At 45.7% G+C, this 18,047-nt stretch overlaps 1 pseudogene; it reads right to left on the bottom strand.

Moving 5' to 3' along the window:
* Positions 1-14,563: 14,563 nt before the first annotated feature.
* LOC108352744 (glyceraldehyde-3-phosphate dehydrogenase pseudogene) lies at positions 14,564-15,698 on the bottom strand (annotated as a pseudogene).
* Between the last annotated feature and the right edge of the window lie 2,349 nt (positions 15,699-18,047).

The following is an 18,047-nucleotide window of genomic DNA, read 5'->3' as shown; positions in this document are numbered from 1 at the left end:
AATACACTCTGGCTTATTGCTTTGTGGTTATTGATTTCAGGCATGACTAACAGAGTTCAGAACCTCTGCACGACCACAGAGACAAGCCTGAGCCGGGGACAAGCATGATTTCCCATTGGGGAATAATAATATAAAACAAATTCTCAGGGTACAAAGGATGCCTGTTTGAGAGGAACTACATTGACATTTTTTTAAGTGGAAGGAGGGGGCTGTAGTTTGGGTGTTTTGACTTCACTATATACTCCATCGAATGCAGAAACCAAAGGCAGGAATGCCTACGGTGTTTCTCAGACTGTGGCTATTCAGCCATCAACAGTTGTACAACACAGTATGTTTTCAAAACAGTCTTCCAGAGTCTTCTCTTTCTTCTCCATCACTGTCATGTCACGAGGAGAGCAAAGTCACAATACAGACCGTGCATGAGAACAGAATGAGCCTGCACCACCATTGGTAGATCCTAGGAAAAATGGATACTTAGCAACGTGATAGCGTGTACACATATATCACAGCATGCAGCATGTGCAAGCCCACATGCACAGGCAAACACTCACATATATGAATGTCCACGCCCACATATGTACACTGCACCCACATACGCACTCATTAAGAAGAAGATCATGGCTTCAGTGACGCCACTGTGCCTAAGGCTATTCATCACGCACACACTGCACTTCTCTAGCTTGAGAAGGTGTCACGCCAGGCTCGGTGAAGCTCGGTGAAGCCCGGTGAAGCCATGGCATGAGCAATACTTTAAGTTTCCGACTGAGTTTTCTCACGAGTTGAAAGTGATCTGGAGAGGCTTGCCCGGCTAAGCTGTGTCTGGTCTATGTTTGCTTCTCTCAGTAAGCTTCATCACTTCTGACCCATGGGCTTTCCAAGGTTGGCCACGGTCACCCGTCTTCCCTGGTACGTACTGGTAGACATCTTCATTCTGGAATACCCACCCGAGAGTGATAACGAATGGTTCAAAACGACAGAAGGTGGAAACAGGATCCCTTTCGGAGAATGTCTGCCACCTGACGGTGGTGCATGGTTTCCTCTCATCTATATTTACATTTAACCTCAACATACCGATGTAATGTAATGGGTTACTGGCTGCGATGGGGACTACTGGGTTATGTTATTGCAGCCAATAGCTGTGTCCTCAGATAACAAGAGATAGCTGTGCTTTCAGGAGGGATGGATATTTGATGGAGGAGTTTCATGGAGGAGGAGGCAGATGCTATCTAAGGAAGGCTGTCACAGAAGGCTGCCCAGAGGGAATAGGAAACAGGGAAGAGTGATGGAATGCTAATTACCCAGACACAAAGGCAAAGAGAAAAACATGTCCAGATCAGAGAGACAATGGCTGGATCCAGGGAGCTGAGATGCAGAACGTAGAGGATGACACTAGAGAAAGGCATGAGTAGGAAGGGCTTCGCTTGGGCTTGTTTAATCATGAAGTGTGGAACACGGGAAGGCTTCTAAGAACGAGCAAGTTAGCATCACGTTGGAAGTTTAGAGAAAACATTCTAGTGACACAGCAGGGAAGGGGCCTGAGGACAAAGTGCAGCTGCTGGAGGTAACAGGAACAAGGGCAGTGATGGGGGCTCTGAGTCACAACTGAGGAGACTCAGGATGTCTGTGAGTGAGCAGTATTGTTTGTTTGTTTATTATTTGGGTATGTTTTCAAGACAGTGTTTCTCTGTGTAGCCCTGGCTGTCCTGGAATTAGCTCTCCCCCTGCCTCTGCCTCTTGAACTCTAGGATAAAAGGCGTGCGCCACCACTGCCCGACAAGGGAGCCGTGCTTTTGGTAGCACTGTCGTGGATTAAGAAATCAAAATCACGTTGTATCCTTTTCACGTATCATCTATCAAAGCCAACACAGTTCCAGGCAGAGGTCTAACACATAATGAGCGGATAGATCCCGTGGCTTAGCTAACACATTTTCATCTAGGGGTTGAGTTGAACAATGAATAGGCGAATGAAGTAATGAACCTCATACCTTGTTTCTGAGTAGCCCCTTGTGGTTATTGCACTAGTCCATCTTCCATGGTTACAGTGGAGTCCCAGAGTGTGGGTGATTTATGAAGATGACAAGTGAATTTTGGCCATGCTCTGGATTCTCAGAAAACAGAAAGCTGGCACCAGCATCCACTCATCTTCTGGTGAAGCTGCCCACTGCTGGGCAAGTGGTTGTGTGTAGAGGAGATCACTCAACGGTTGGCCTTAGTGGACAGTAACCTGCTCTCGTGGTTGCTGAGTCATCCTTTAAGAACGGCACTAATTCATCCTAACCACCGATTGCCCCTAAACACACCCTCCAACACTGCCACAACGACGCCATTTCAACATGAACATTGAAGGGGCTGTCATATTCAAATGTTAGCAGTCTCTAAGCATTAAGCCTTCTCTTAACTCTCTTTCCCATCCCTTTTACACAGACAGCAAACGTCCCACCTGAAATCTGCTGGTCTCCTCCTGGTTCTACAGGCTCCGTCGTCGTCGTCGTCGTCGTCGTCGTCGTCGTCGTTGAGCCTAACATTCCACCTAGAGCCAGACTTGACGTGGGCTCGTCTGTCCTGAGCCCAGCTGAGCCTCAACTACTCAACCTTCTTCAATCATTTCTCCCTCTGCCTGACGGAGATAATGAACCGTATTTATCCACCTCACACAGATGTTGGACAGATTGATTAGTTAATGCTCAAAAATTGCCTTGAAGATGAAAAGTACCGAGTCGTATTATTATGTTGTCTAAGAGAAATTCCCCGGCTATGAAAGGGAACCTGGCCACTGACGTTTAATTTGAATGCTCTGCCGCTCACAGGTGGAATATTTATTTACCAACAAGGAAAAACTTCTCCACATACAACAGCTCCTCGGATTCTGTTCATCTTTTTTTTAAAAGATGTGACCAAATTACTATGATGGGCTGGAAAGGGGACAACATGGTTACGGCTCATGTCTAGGTTAGACGCCAGTCTCCTTTTGTCATTCAAATGACACCTCACGTGTTGCCAACGCCAATCTGAATAGTGCACGGAGGACAGGGTAATGAGCATGTAATTATTTTTCCCAGAAGACTTTGGACTTATAACCTTTAACCTTATCTGAGGGTGAATAGGGTTTCTCAAGGACAATATTTTAAAAAAATTGTGTATCTAGACAAAGGTGCCAGGTCAGAAAGTTCAGTGTTGAAAACAAAGAAAAACAGACGACAAAACCCAAGCAAACGTTTTTGAACTTTCTTCACTTCTAAGCACGGAGTTTGATGTACCTGATAGGGAAAGCTTCTAGAAAAGTCTAAACTACACTTCAACATGGTGGAAAAAGTCCTTCCTTTGACGTGGGTCCGGTCAGTGAACAAGTGATGCTGTAGCTTGGCATTCCAAGCTTGATTTATGGCTGGCTTCCTTCAGAAACTTGGGCTTTTAGCATGATTTATGCCCGAACTTTTAGAGTGAAATTTATGAACTGCATTAAGTGCTGGAGAAGAAGCATAAAATAAGCAATTTGAGGGTCTGGAGCAGCGGAGTGCTGTGTACAAATGGGATAAATGGGAGTAACAGACTAATAGATGCATCGGAGGAAAACAAATGGGTTTCTGACATCGAGAAACAGCAGCTTTGGGGGATCCTGTAATTACCTCCTAATTGGCTGGATGAGACAGCGTTGCTGAAGATGTATGAAGTCAGAGACAAAGTATCATTTTAAAGCGAGGCAAGTTTGGCAGAGATGTGGTGCGATGAACAAGACAATGAAGGTGGGGTTGGACCAAAGTTCAGAGAAGTTGCACCTTAGGGCTCTGCCCAGCAGATGGCAGGCTCGTTGCTTAGAGCCTCTGCATAGAGGCCGCCCTTCTAAAGTCGCCTGTAAATTACTGGATAGATGGATCTGACCCAGTAGGCTCTCCATGGCCCTCTTTCAGAGGTGACGAATGACCTGTGTGTGGTGAGACTAGTCCCTGATAAGCCATCAGGTCCCCAAAATTTGTTTCTCTTTCTCTCCCTGTTTCTCAAATCTCTTTTGCAGGGTACAGGGTTCCTGAGGAGAGCATATCATTGTCCCCTCCCACCACCACTCCTGTGTGTTTCCCCTTTACCAGGGAACAGTTGCTCTGTAGCTCAAAACTCTGTTTCTCTTTCTGTCCAGAAGCACTTAATAACCTGAGCAAGGGAAAGAGAAGGTGCCTGACTAGAATTTTAAAGTTTAGCCTTCTCCGAAATCCTAATTAACAGGTGTATTCGATAGAGTACATCTAGTCTACATTTAAATGCAGGGCCTGAGGCTCTCGAAGCACTCTTGGTAGATTTGCAGCATCATGGCAGGCATCTATGTCCACAGGACCCTGGGTTCCGGCCATGTGCATGAATTCATGCACCCCTTGACTTCCTGGTCATCACACAGATTCATGGCATCAGGAAAGACTTGCTACCAGAACTGTAAAGAAGGCTCAGTGGAGCAGAACCTAGGGGCTCCAGGTCAGTTCTGCTAGGCTAGAAAGATTTCCTGAGCTGGGTGGGAATAGCTAGAAGAACTGAAGTAAGGAGAGGTATGATGGTTCCCAGAGAAAGGGAGGCCCTTGAAAACAGGGATTCTATAAGTGGGTCACAACCCCTTTGGGGTCTTATACCAGATCCTGCACAATAAACAGTCACATTACAATTCATAACAGTAGTGAAATTACAGCTATGAAGTAGCAATAAAGTAACTTCATGGTTGGGGTCACCCCAACACGAGGAACTGTATCAAAGGGTCGAGGCATCAGGAAGGTTGCAGACCAATGTTCTAAAGGCTCCTCTTCCTTGAGGGCTGAAGGCAAGGAGCCAGATAATTTTGGGTGTTAATGGGAGAGCGAGTTCAAATGCAGAGCTTCTGGAGATTGCCCTTCCAAGTGGGGAGAGAGCCCGAGGACTGTGATTCTGCCTGGGCTGAGCCAGACGCAGCACGTTTGGCCGTGGGGGAACACGGAGTGGAAGGAGTCACCAGCGGATGACTATCACTAAGTAGATGACACAGTTGAAGACAGATGTAAACGTGAGTTCTTAATGGCCACTGCGAGCTCAGAGGTAAACGGCAGACTGCTAGCTGCCACTCCTGGTCCCATCTATCCTTGCAGAAACCTGACTGCGGTCATGTTTGCACCCCCTAGTAGAACAGGGGCTCACTACATGGATTAAATTAGGAGAAGTAAAGTTTGCCTGTGTTTGTGATAGATCTAAAGGAAATCTGTTCCGCCAAATCGCGTTGAGTGTTGCTCTTGCCCGGACCCCAGCGTTGCTCACCGCAACGCCAGGAATATATGTAGCATTGTCCGATCTATTATCTAGATTCCCCATATAATTCTAAAAAGCCCACCGTTCAGACTCACCTGATTTAAGGCTTGTTACACTTTCACCTCATTTCCATTCAACTTCATGAGATTTTATCAGTGCTGTTTTAAGATCAGTTAGAACCTCCCTTTAAATATCTCAGTATGTTTTTAAAAGGCACTATTAAGTAAAAATATTTTTAAACGAAGACATGATGGCGTCCCGATAAAGGTTTACCACACATTGAACCACTGAACACTAGAACTCCTTTCTTTCTTTCTTTTTTCTTTTTGGTGGTGCTGGGCCTTCCTCACGCAAGGCAAACACAGGACATCCCTCATCCATCTGGGGTGAAGCTGACACCAACTCTTCAGTGCCACATTCAGCACCAAATACAAATTTAAGTTGTGTTTATTTGCAGGGCTGGGGACGGAAGTCTGAACTAAGCACACGAGAAGTCTAGCCCTGAGTGGTGCTCTCAGCACAAAGGACACTGACATCCAAATTTTTCAGGCTGCCCCTCACTGCACAAACTAACGATGCAAAAAATATTTTCTCGCCCTTCACTTAAGAAGTCACAGGACTCAGGCTGGAGAGATGGCCCAGTGGTTAGGAGGACTGACCCTGGTTCAATTCCCAGCACCCGCATGGCAGTTCACAACTGTCTGTAACTCCTGTTCTGGGGGGTGGTCTTCTTCTTCTTCTTCTTCTTCTTCTTCTTCTTCTTCTTCTTCTTCTTCTTCTTCTTCTTCTTCTTCTTCTTCTTCTTCTTCTTCTTCTTCTTCTCCTTCTTCTTCTTCTCCTCCTCCCCTTCCTCCTCCTCCTCCTCCCCCTCCCCCTCCCCCTCCTCCTCCTCCTCCTCCTCCTCCTCCTCCTAGAAATCATAGAACTCCGTGCAGCCTGAATTTCTGGAGCCCTGAGAAGAATAGTTGGGCCTTTGGCTGTGGTCAGACAGCTTCATTGTAAGGGCAACAAGGCCATTTTATGGAAATCTATTCATCTTCCCAGCAAAAATGCTTTCCCCCCCCAAACAACAGGTGAATTTTATTTATTCACTTTAATTCAAATATCAAGTTCCTGGAGCTCAGAAAGGTGGTTTATTTGGGTATAAAACTATTTTGTAGTCAGAATCAGAATGTTTACTTGGTTTTTTAAATTAGATATATTTCTTTACTTACATTTCAAACGTTATTCCCCTTCCCAGTTTCCTGTCCATAAGCCCCCATCCCCTCCCCTGCCCCTCCCCCATACAGGTATTTCCCCTATACTTCACCCTTATTGCCCCTCATATTCTCCTGCATTGGGGGTCCAACCTTGGCAGGACCAATTGATGCCCCAACAAGGTTATTCTCTGCTACATATGCAGTTGGAGCCCTGGGTCAGTCCATGTATAGTCTTTTTGTAGTGGTTTAGTCCCTGGAAGCTCTGGTTGGTTGCCATTGTTGTTTTTATGGGGTTGCAAGCTCCTTCAACTCTTTCAATCCTTCCTCTAATTCCCCCCAAGGGGGTCCTGTTCTCAGTTTGGTGGTTTGCTGCTAGCATTGACCTCTGCGTTGGACATGCTCTGGATGTTTCTCTCAGGAGACATCTATATCCGATCCCTTTCTGCATGCATTTTCTAGCTTCATCCATCTAATCTAGTTTTGGTGACTGTTTATATATGGGCCACATGTGGGGCAGGCTCTGAATGGTCATTCCTTGAGTCGCTGCTCTAAACTTTGCTTCCATATCCCCTCCTATGGATATTTTTCCCCTTTTAAGAAGGAGTGGGAGCATCTGCATTTTGGTCATTCTTCTTCTTGAGCTTCATGTGGTTTGTGGATTGCACCTTGGGTAATTCGAGCTTTTTTGCTAATATCCACCTATCAATGAATGCATACCAAGTGTGTTTTTCTGTGATTGTGTAGCCTCACTCAGGATGTTATTTTCTAGTTCATTCCATTTGCCTATGAATTTCATGAAGTCATTGTTTTTGATAGCTGAGTAGTATTCCATTGTGTAGATGTACCACATTTTCTGTATCCATTCCTCTGTTGAAGGGCATCTGGGTTCTTTCAAGCTTCTGGCTATTATAAATAAGGCTGTTATGAACATAGTGGAACACATGTCTTTGTTATATGTTGGAGCATCTTTTGGGTATATGCCCAGGAGAGGTATAGCTGGGTCCTCAGGTAGTGAAATGTCCAATTTTCTGAGGATCCTCCAGACTGATTTCCAGAATGGTTGTACCAGTTTGCAATCCCACCAACAATGGAGGAGTGTTCCTCTTTCTCTGCATTCTCACCAGCATCTGCTGTCACCTGAGTTTTTTTTTTCTTAGTCATTCTAACTGGTGTGAGGTGGAATCTCAGGGTTGTTTTGATTTGCATTTCCCTGATGACTAAGGATGCTGAACATTTCTTTAGGTGTCTTTTGGCCATTCGATAATCCTCTGCTGAGAATGTTTTGTTTAGCTCTGTACCCCATTTCTTAATAGGGTTATTTGTCTCCCTGCAGTCTAACTTCTTGAGTTCTTTGTTTATTTTGGATATGAGCCCTCTATCAGATATAGCATTGGTAAAGATCTTTTCCCAATTTGTTGGTTGCCCTTTTGTCCTAATGACAGTGTCGTTTGGTTTACAAAAGCTTTGCAGTTTTATGAGGTTCCATTTGTCGATTCTTGATCTTAGAGCATGAACCATTGGTATTTTGTTTATGAAATTTTCCCCAGTGCCCATGTGTTTGAGACTCTTCCCCAGTTTTTCTTCTATTAGTTTGAGTGTATCTGGTTTGATGTGGAGGTCCTTGATCCACTTGGACTTAAGCTTTGTACATGGTGATAGGAATGGATTGATTTGTATTCTTCTACATGCTGACCTCCAGTTGAACCAGCACCATTTGTGGAAAGTGCTAGATTTCTTCCATTGGATGGTTTTAGCTCCTTTGTCAAAGATCAAGTGACCATAGGTGTGTGGGTTCATTTCTGGGTCTTCAATTCTATTCCATTGATCTGCCTGCCTGTCTCTGTACCAATATCATACAATTTTTATGACTACTGTTCTGTAATACTGCTTGAAGTCAGGGATGGTGATTTCCCCCAGGAGTTCTTTTATTGTTGAGTATAGTTTTCGCTATCCTGGGTTTTTGCAAAAATGCTTCTTACCATTATGGACCTGAGGCACTTTCCTGGCTAAATTTCAAGCATTTTCTCAACGGCTAATACTGTTCCTAACCCTCAGCCTGACGTTCTCTTCGTTTTATCGGCATCTCTGGCTTTCAATTTGAATTATAAGCCACATGTATAAAAAGTGAACTGAAAAGGATTCAAAGCCTTGCACGGTGTACAGAGAAGCCTGGCTCACCGGTACGCAGGCGCAACACTGGCAAAGTTCCGCTAGAGGGCGGCCTCAGACTGCATGATATCCTGCAGTTCTCCAGATCCAGACTGTATAAGGAGCAAACCTCAGCGGACAGAGCAGCATGAATGTGGATGCGTGCTCCCCCATACACATTAGCAAATAATAACTTTGTTGTTGTTTTGTGCCCCCTTCCGGATTGGCTTCAGTGAAAATCTTGCACATGTGGTAAAGAGAAATATGGAAGATTTCCTTTCGTTTCCTTTGCGAGTGAGCAGTGAACCCTCACTTACCTCTAAGGGAATTTGCTGTGTTGTATTTATAATTATCAAGAGAGGGAGGGAAATTAAAAACGTCGACTGCTTAGCTCTTCCGCAGTTGGTCTGTGGGCCCGAGGGACACTTCAGGAACTCCGTGTTCTGGCTTAGCTCTGTGGAAACCCTCAGGAATGGCCATTTGACCTCTCGCTGGGCCACCGGAGGAAATCAGCTTTGGTTAGATCAGATGCCATAATTGGCTTTGGACTCGTTAGCGCAAACTCCGGGCGAACATTCCTTGGTGTTTTGAAAGGTCCGTGTTTTACTTGGATCGGCTCAGTGTACAGGAGAGTCAGTCACAGCTTGGGTGGCTGGGTGGATTAGCATTTTGTTTCCCAAGATCTGCTCTGCTTCTGGATCTCCCCAATTGACATGGTGCCGGCTCAACCCCCAACTCCCCAGTCTGAGGTCAGAGAGAGGGATATATCTGTTGGCCTGCAAGAGTGGTTTGCAGAGAAAATGGGGTCTGGGTGAGTTGAGAGGTTTTCCGGCCTTAGGTTCTGGGATCACGAATTTGCGTTCGCTGGAGTGAGAAGAATGCAAAAGTGAATAGATTTCAACTTCGGAAGCGGTGAAACTTTGTCCTCTGCCTCCGAGTCATGACTCTGCCCAATTACTTTCCAATAACCAGCACGATCCTTTTAAAAGGAGACCTCAGCTACAAAGTGTGAAGAGAGCTGGGGGTGGGGTGGGGTATGGGAGAAGCTCGAGAGAGATAGGAGTGTGTGGGAGAAGTTGGAGAGGGAAGGGTGGGGGGATATGATCAAAATACTCTGTATCAGTTTATGAAATTTGAGGTTCTTTGGTGCCAGGTAGCAAACCGATACCTGACCTAACATGTAGACAAAGGGGAAACCTAGTTTGAGAGTGGATTTTGTATTAAGTAGCCTGATGTCAATCAATCACGGCAGCTGGACCTCTGCCAATCACAGTCTGCCAACTGATCAGACCACGTCCAGAGGGGGAGGGAGCAGAAGCCCGCTTATAGCTTCACACGCTGCTTCAACACCTCCCTCTGATGTTCTTAGCTGTATTTCCCGCCCATTTTACAAAGGGGTGCTCTCTGAAAGTCCTCTGATTTGTGCAATTTGTGCAGATTTAGTTCCTCTCTGTGGCTGGAGAGGTAGTTCCGCTGTTACGGTGCTTGCTCTGCAATGACGAGGACTAGAGGCTGGTTCCCAGAACACAAGTTAGAACCAAATCAAACTAAACTGGGAATGGCAGCACACACTCACAATTGCATCACTAGGGAGGCAGAGAGAGGCGAGCCCCAAGACTCACCAGCCAGCCTAGCCTACAGTAAGAAAATCTCTCTCTTGCTTTTTAAGTGGATAATGCCCAAGGAACAACACCCGTGGTTGTCTTCTTCTTCTACATGCATTGCACACAGTTGTGCATGTATACCACACACATCAGCATGCATGCATTCATCCATCCATCATCTACCTATCCAGCATCTATCCATCCAGCATTCATCCATCTATCTATCTATCTATCTATCTATCTATCTATCTATCTATCTATCTATCTATCTATCTACCTATCTATCATCTATCCATCTATCTATCTACCTATGTATCTATCATCTATCATCTATCTATCATCTTTTCCCAACATCTCAGTTAGGAATCAATCATTGGTAAAAGAGCTTATATCTTTTTTTTTCTTTTCTTTTTTTCGGAGCTAGGGACCGAACCCAGGGCCTTGCGCTTGCTAGGCAAGCAAGAGCTTTTACCTTAATCAGTTATGAAGAGATGCGATGCCTCCAGAGACCTGCAGGGGGAGCTATTCAGCAGTCTCACTCCCTAGGAGCACGGTGCTTTGGGGGTTATTTTCTGCAGCTGTTTCTTTTCTCTCCAATTCCTCTGCTCTCTGGGTAATTAGCCTTCTCTCACCGTGATGCCGATGTGACCTGTGACTTCTACTTACTTGATGGCATCATCATCGGCCACGGCCTGGCTCTGCCCTCTAACGTTTGTTGGATTGCATTAATGAAAATGTCTGATTAGTTGCTGACCCTCAGGAAAGACCGTTTAGGGATCTGGCCCCACAATACCCCAAAAGTGCTTAGGCGTACACTTTCCCCCTCTCAGAAAGGTGGCATAAGGAAGCAGACAGTGACATGCTATGGCTCGGACAGCCAAATTGGCGGACTTTGTAGCGATTTCCACCTTTCAGAATGCATGAGTGTTTTTTTTTTTGTTTGTTTGTTTTTTGTTTTGTTTTTTTTGTTTTTTGTTTTTTGTTTTTTTTTTGTTTTTTTGTTTTTTTTGTCTCCTCCTTGCTGCTAGAACAGGGTCTTCCCCAGATTAAGACAGACACATCCCAGCAGAATTCCAAACAGGCTTTGTAGAGAGAAATTGGGGCTTTGTGAATGATAAAAGGCACCTTTCCATTTCAAGAGCAGAGGGATGTGCTTGAATTTGCTCTCTGGACAGAGAATTTGGTTGCAAACCTCAGGGGTAGAAGCTTGGGATGTGCTGAATGGCTTCCTGTAGCTCCTGGGAGCAGGGGCAGAGATGAGGCGGAAGAAGAATGAGGAAAGTTGCTGAGCTGCAGATCCTGATTCCCCTCCTAGATGCCGGGAGAGAAAGACAACGCCCACGTAGGTGCATGTACTCCGGTGTAGGCATGGCTTTTTGCTTCTCTCTCGAGGACTGCTAGAAAAACTGCAGCCCCTTGGAGAAGCCCTTGGTTTAACACAGAGCTAGAGATTCACGGGGCCAGCCAGGGTACTTGGAACATACAAGATGCTCACAATAATCCTGTGCGGTCGGCTATTAAACAATAAAATCACCCATAAGGACTGGGAATGTCCCTTCACTTCTGAGTTGGGGTAGGGACTTTTGGAGAAGAGAAATCGCCTTAGGAACAAAGCGGTTGTTCTTCTGAGCCATTTTGGACTGTCCGTGGCAACGCTTCTCCCTACACTGAGCTCTCCACAGTGTTCTATGTGAGTTCTTCACACTGGAGCATAGTGTTCTGAACTACTTGTCTGTCTTTTCCAGAAGCCAGGGAAGGCCAAGAACGATTGCTAGCCCCTGTATTTCTAGACTGTGACATCAGTCTTACACAACACATGAGCTTAATACTTAATTTTTAAAATTCGGGTTTAATTTCTTAAAAATGGGCAGTCGAGCTAATTGTATGTAGGACTCCTTCACCACAGGTATCTGCCAGTCTGACGAAAATATCATTGCTTTTATTTTGTTTTTGTTTTTTTTTTTGTTGTTGTTATTATTATTATTATTATTATTATTACTATCATGGTGTTTTGTTTTGTTTTTGAGACAGAGTTTCTCTGTGTAGCCCTGGCTGTCCTGGAACATACTCTGTAGACCAGGCTGTCCTTGAACTCAGAAATTTGCCCACCTTTGCCTCCAAGTGCTGGGATTAAAGGTTGGTGCCACCATACCCGGCTTAATGTAATCACCAGTAAACTCTCTTTCAATCTCATAATCTAAAGGATGATTTATATAAGCATTCCGAGGGGTGCTCATCGGACCAAGGGAGGATCCCAAGTACATCCATAATGTCCCATAGAGCTTGGAGTTGCTTCTGCATGAAGAAGAAAGTTGAAGTTTTCTATCAGAAACTTTAAAAACTTACTGTTCTTATCCCTTTTGCCATTATATTTTGATTACATGCTCTATAATTAGATGTTGAAAAAGCTAATGCATATTAATCTTCAATGGATTTGATTACCTGTCCTAATTATACTTTGATCACTTTTGATAAATATATTGACTCATATTTTATTTACTTCACTATGCTCTTTGTGTAACTATGCTTCGATAATATCTGATTGCATCTTAATATTTGATTGCTTTGAATAGTTCTTATTCTAACCATCGCAAAGTGGTATCATATTCACTCTGAGGTACCTGACTTGTGGCAACGAACGTAGATTTTGCAATGAAACATGGTGGAGTTGGCTGTTCCTCAGTAGTTAGCACCTTGTGACAGTGAAGCACATTTCATGACGTCTCTGCCTTTAGTTTCCTTACGTCTAAAGCAGAGATAATGATAAAAGCTAAAATGATAAAAGTGGGAGCCAGGTGGGTTAAATGAGATATTATGTAGGCTCGCCTGGCTGGTCTTATTTACCATTTCAGATAATTCTAATGTGTAGATGGCATTGCCTGCTCCAACCTCAAATCTATTTGCATGAGCTGATAAATGGTCTTTGTTTCAGAGTGGGGGTCCAGAGAAAATAGAGTTTTGGGGTAGGATGCTAAAGACAGGGAGAAAAAAGAAGAGAAAGATGTAGGCACAGTCTACGGTAGACACCGCCGCCCCAGTCAGGCCACGAGCTCTAGTTGGTGTTCTCTGTGAAGAAGGACCTGACTAACTACACAGAAGCCCACCCACGGGCACAGGGCTTCAGTGTCATGGTGTGAGAGTGTCAGAGAAAGCACCTTGTGCACACTGCCTTCTGATCCAGCAGAAGCAGAGGCACGAGAGAATCTCCAGTATATGTGTGAAGGACACACATACAAGACTCTAGGCACAAGAGCAGAAGTCGTAGGAGCCAGGATGTCCCTGGCATTTCAGCGCCGTGTGGAAGATGTCTGATCAGCATTCTAATGCAGTTTTGAGACACTGGTGCGCATGTGACCATGATGGGATGTGGAAAGGGCTTAACTATTATCATATCTGGAAATTATGGAACACTTAGTTCCAGGTACTTTGTGCAATGCTTTTCATATATTGCCACTGCAGTCACTGGCATAACCCTAGAACTTTTATTGTCTCTATATTAGAGGCATAGAAAGAGTAAGTAAGATATTGCTCCTGGCATGATATCAAGTGGTTCATGCTAGATTAGGATTTGAATCCAGAGGGCTGGTGTCGGAACTGTTGCCTGAGCCTGCTATCCCAGAACCCACTGAAATGGCTAATCAATACCTTCAATATCAATTATCAATACCCCTCCCCTCTGACTAGACCCTAGGCAATGGTTCTCAACCCGTTGCTTGTAAACCCTTGGGGGATGCAAATTGGATATTTACATTATGATTCACAACAGCAGCAAAATTACAGTTATGAAGTAGCAGTGAAAATAATTTTATAGTTGGGGGTCAGCATTACACGAGGAACTGTATTAAAGGGTCATGGCCTCAGGAAGGCTGAGGACCACTGATAAAGGACTCTATATTTGGGATATATGCCCATTGGCTCAGGCCACCGTTGTGGTTTGCCCTGGAGTTATCTGTATTTTGATGCTAATTCCACTGCCCCAAGGACAGCTGCTTAGTCATTACTGAGGAATCAGGTGGCTTCACCAGAACCTTCTCCCAATTGAATATGTAAAATACAGATGCGGGGCAGATACAAGATAGAAGGAGGCCTGTCATTGGAGGAAAGGGAAGGATGGGTGGAGAGAAGTTTGAAGGAAGAGGAGGAGACGAGAACAGGAGGGAGAGAGATGGGGAGAAGCATGGCAGGACAATGGAGGCTGATGTAAAGATCTCGCTCTGTGTATTTACAGGTTATTATCAATGTTCTTAAGGGATAGATGGTACTGAGCTTTGTATGTTTTTTTGGGGGGGGGGTACAGCGAACTTTATTGATGATATTCAAGAGAGAAGGGAGGGCTCCCCAGGCCCCTCCTGTTATGGGGTCTGGGATGGAATTGTGAGGGAGACGCTCAGTGTTGGGGGCCGAGTTGGGATGGGGACTCCTCAGCAACTGAGGGCCTCTCTCTTGCTCTCAGTATCCTTGCTGGGCTGGGTGGTCCAGGGTTTCTTACTCCTTGGAGGCCATGTAGGCCATGAGGTCCACCACCCTGTTGCTGTAGCCGTATTCATTGTCATACCAGGAAATGAGCTTTACGAAGTTGTCATTGAGAGCAATGCCAGCCCCGGCATCAAAGGTGGAAGAGTGGGAGTTGCTGTTGAAGTCGCAGGAGACAATCTGGTCCTCAATGTAGCCCAGGATGCTCTTTAGTGGGCCCTCGGACACCTGCTTCACCACCTTCTTGATACCATCATACTTGGCAGGTTTCTCCAGGCGGCAGGTCAGATCCACAACGGATACATTGGGGGTAGGAACACAGAAGGCCATGCCAGGGAGCTTCCCGTTCAGCTCTGAGATGACCTTGCCCACAGCCTTGGCAGCACCAGTGGATGCAGGGTGATGTTCTGGGCTGCCCCACGGCCATCACGCCACAGCTTTCCAGAGGGGCCATCCACAGTCTTCTGAGTGGCAGTGATAGCATGGACTGTGGTCATGAGCCCTTCCACGATGCCAAAGTTGTCATGGATGACCTTGGCCAGGGGGGCTAAGCAGTTGGTGATGCAGGATGCATTGCTGACAATCTTGAGGGAGTTGTCATATTTCTCATGGTTCACACCCACCACAAACATGGGGGGCATCGGCTGAAGGGGCGGAGATGATGATCCTTTCGGCCCCACCCTTCAGGTGAGCCCCAGCCTTCTCCATGGTGGTAAAGACACCAGTAGACTCCATGACATACTCAGCACCAGCGTCACCCCATTTGATGTTAGCGGGATCTCGCTCCTGGAAGACGGTGATGGGCTTCCCGTTGATGACAAGTTTCCCATTCTCAGCCTTGACTGTGCCGTTGAACTTGCCATGGGAAGAGTCATACGGGAACATAGACCATGTAGTTGAGGTTAATAAAGGGGTCATTGATGGCAACAATGTCCACTTTGCCAGATGCAGAGCACAAGGCAGCCCTGGTAATCAGGCGCCCAATACGGCCAAATCCATTCACACCGACCTTCACCATCTTGTCTATGAGACGAGGCTGGCACTGCACGAGAAGATGCGGCTGTCTCTGGAACAGGGAGGAGCAGAGAGCCCAGGCTTTGTATGTTTAAGTGGGCAATTATATCTTATCAGTTAGATTTAAGATTATTGTGTTGTGTGTTCTTTTATGTGAGGGTTTGAGTGTAGGATAGTATGTGGCGGCTGGAGACACTGGGCCGCTGCGGCAAAGTTGGGATGTTTTTCCGCCAAGATATCTAGCAGAGTATCTTGGGGCACCGCGGTACTGGAGCTCTCGAGGTAAAAGACAACTATACTTTTTTTGTTTTTTATATTTTTACAACAACAGGCCACTGCCTGGCTTGGGATCCCAATGAAGCTATTTTTCATGTTCCAGGTGACTGGCCTAGCAGCTCTCTTCTTTAATCAGAGTTTTAGAGATGAAGACATGGAAACCTTCTCAATCAGAACAGTGCTCTCTGGGGCTCCTGTAAGAGTCTCTGACCCAGCCACATTCACAGTCTACACAGCAGTAGAGGGGCCTGCCTTCTCTCCATGGGTGTGGGGGAGACCCAGGAGTGTTAATGGGATGCTGGCCTTGGGCCACTGGAGAAGCTGTGCAGCCAATGGCCTTGTTGGTCACTCTCCAGATGACCCCCGAGTCCTGGGAACATGCAAAGCAATAACCAGATACAAAGAGGACATTAGGGTGACCCTGATTCGAAGAGGGCTGTTCTCCATCACCACGGGCACAGTCACATCGCAGCCAACCTCTTTCTTCCAAACTCATCCAGTCATCCTCAGCTCCATCACTGAGAGCCACTGTCCTGTTCTAGCCCGTGACTCTATTTGTCAGTGCCTTAAGTACAGTGATGCAATTTCTAATTATGTAATTTATATGTTTGGATTCTTCACACTTAAAACGTTCATTTTCCCTTTATGTCTGAAGTTAAGATTGTTTAGTCACGTGTGGATTTTTTTTAATAGGGTAATAAATAGGGTAAGGTGTTAACAAGACTGCGGGCGATGCGATTATGGGTTAGTTGAACTTTTCTCCACTTCTCAGAAAGTGTTGCGCTTACAATAAAATAAAGGAAGTGTATTCGGGCCGAGTCTCCCCTTCGGCCTAGTGTTCTCTTTCAGTTTTATTCCATTAGTGCACATCTAGTGTAACCTTTATTCTACGAAGTGCGTGCTAGCTGAGCCTTCCATGTGATCTAGCGCGCTCTGTTCCTAGAATCATCTTCTGGTTTTGCTCCCAACTTTCTTCATGACAGATTAACTCTGCCGCGGAGACAGATGAGGCTCAGTACAGGCCTAGGCAACTTCTCATCTGAGACTTGGTGGTGATGAACTTGGGCCAGGAATCTGTGGGCAAGCGCTACCAAACCCAGCGTCAGTCTTCTCATCAGCAAAGCTTGGGCTTAGGCTCTGTGGCGCCAAGGGCTCTTCCCCGTCGTGGGTCTGTGAATCCTCAGTGTCTTAGGGAGCTACTCAGCAACCGAGCTCTCAGGTCCACTGTGACAATTTACCGACTTGAAGATCATGGTGGCTCCATGGAAGTGTGAGAACAGCCATTCCTGATGCTTGAGCCCAAAGAAAGAACTCAGGTGCCCTAACCCTGGCGGGGCTTTCCCAGAACATGTGACAGACATGTGACATGCTCTGAAGGTAGTATATGGTGGGATACAGAGGAGAGAGGACGGCCTAGGATTTATGGGCAAATGTGTGGAGGGGGAAACAAGTCCACTACACGAGGATGATGGATGGGAGACAAAAAAATCAAAAGCCACAGAGGAAACCTGAAATGCCTCTCCAGCTGCTGGAGTGCATCTCGAGCGGCCATTTCTCACTCCCCGTGCCCTGCAGTAGCAATTCAATAGCGGCTGCCATATATTCAGTGACAGTTAACCCAGACATCTTGTTTTTCTTTAATTTCACTGGAAGTTTAAAGTAAATATTGATATTTTCTAAGATGTGAAACCAGTCACTCAACCACAATGCATTTCCACAAAAGCCAAACAGTTTGGTGCCCGGGCCTTGCAGAGATCTCTCTAATTGGATAAAAGGAGGAGGCCTGTGCTTTTTCATGCGCCTGATTAATTATTGCTCTGAACCCCTGGAAAACAGACACGGTCTGTGAGTGGTATCTGTTGTTTAATCGAGGACAGATGTTTCGGGGGAGACTTTTAAATAGGCTGAGAGAGTTACCAACTCTCGAGAGAAGTGAATCATTGCACTGTACGATTTAAGAGTAGCAAGCCAGCAAAAAGCAATTTTTATTAATGCTCAAAGTAGAGACACCAGAGCTGTGGTTTATCCTAAATCTCCCAGAACAGAGAAACAGAATCAAGATCACGGGGCTGAATGG

The sequence above is a fragment of the Rattus norvegicus genome, chromosome 14 (genome assembly GCF_036323735.1).
Source record: "Rattus norvegicus strain BN/NHsdMcwi chromosome 14, GRCr8, whole genome shotgun sequence".
Taxonomy (NCBI): Eukaryota; Metazoa; Chordata; class Mammalia; order Rodentia; family Muridae; genus Rattus; species Rattus norvegicus.
This window is presented reverse-complemented; position numbering and strand designations above follow the sequence as displayed.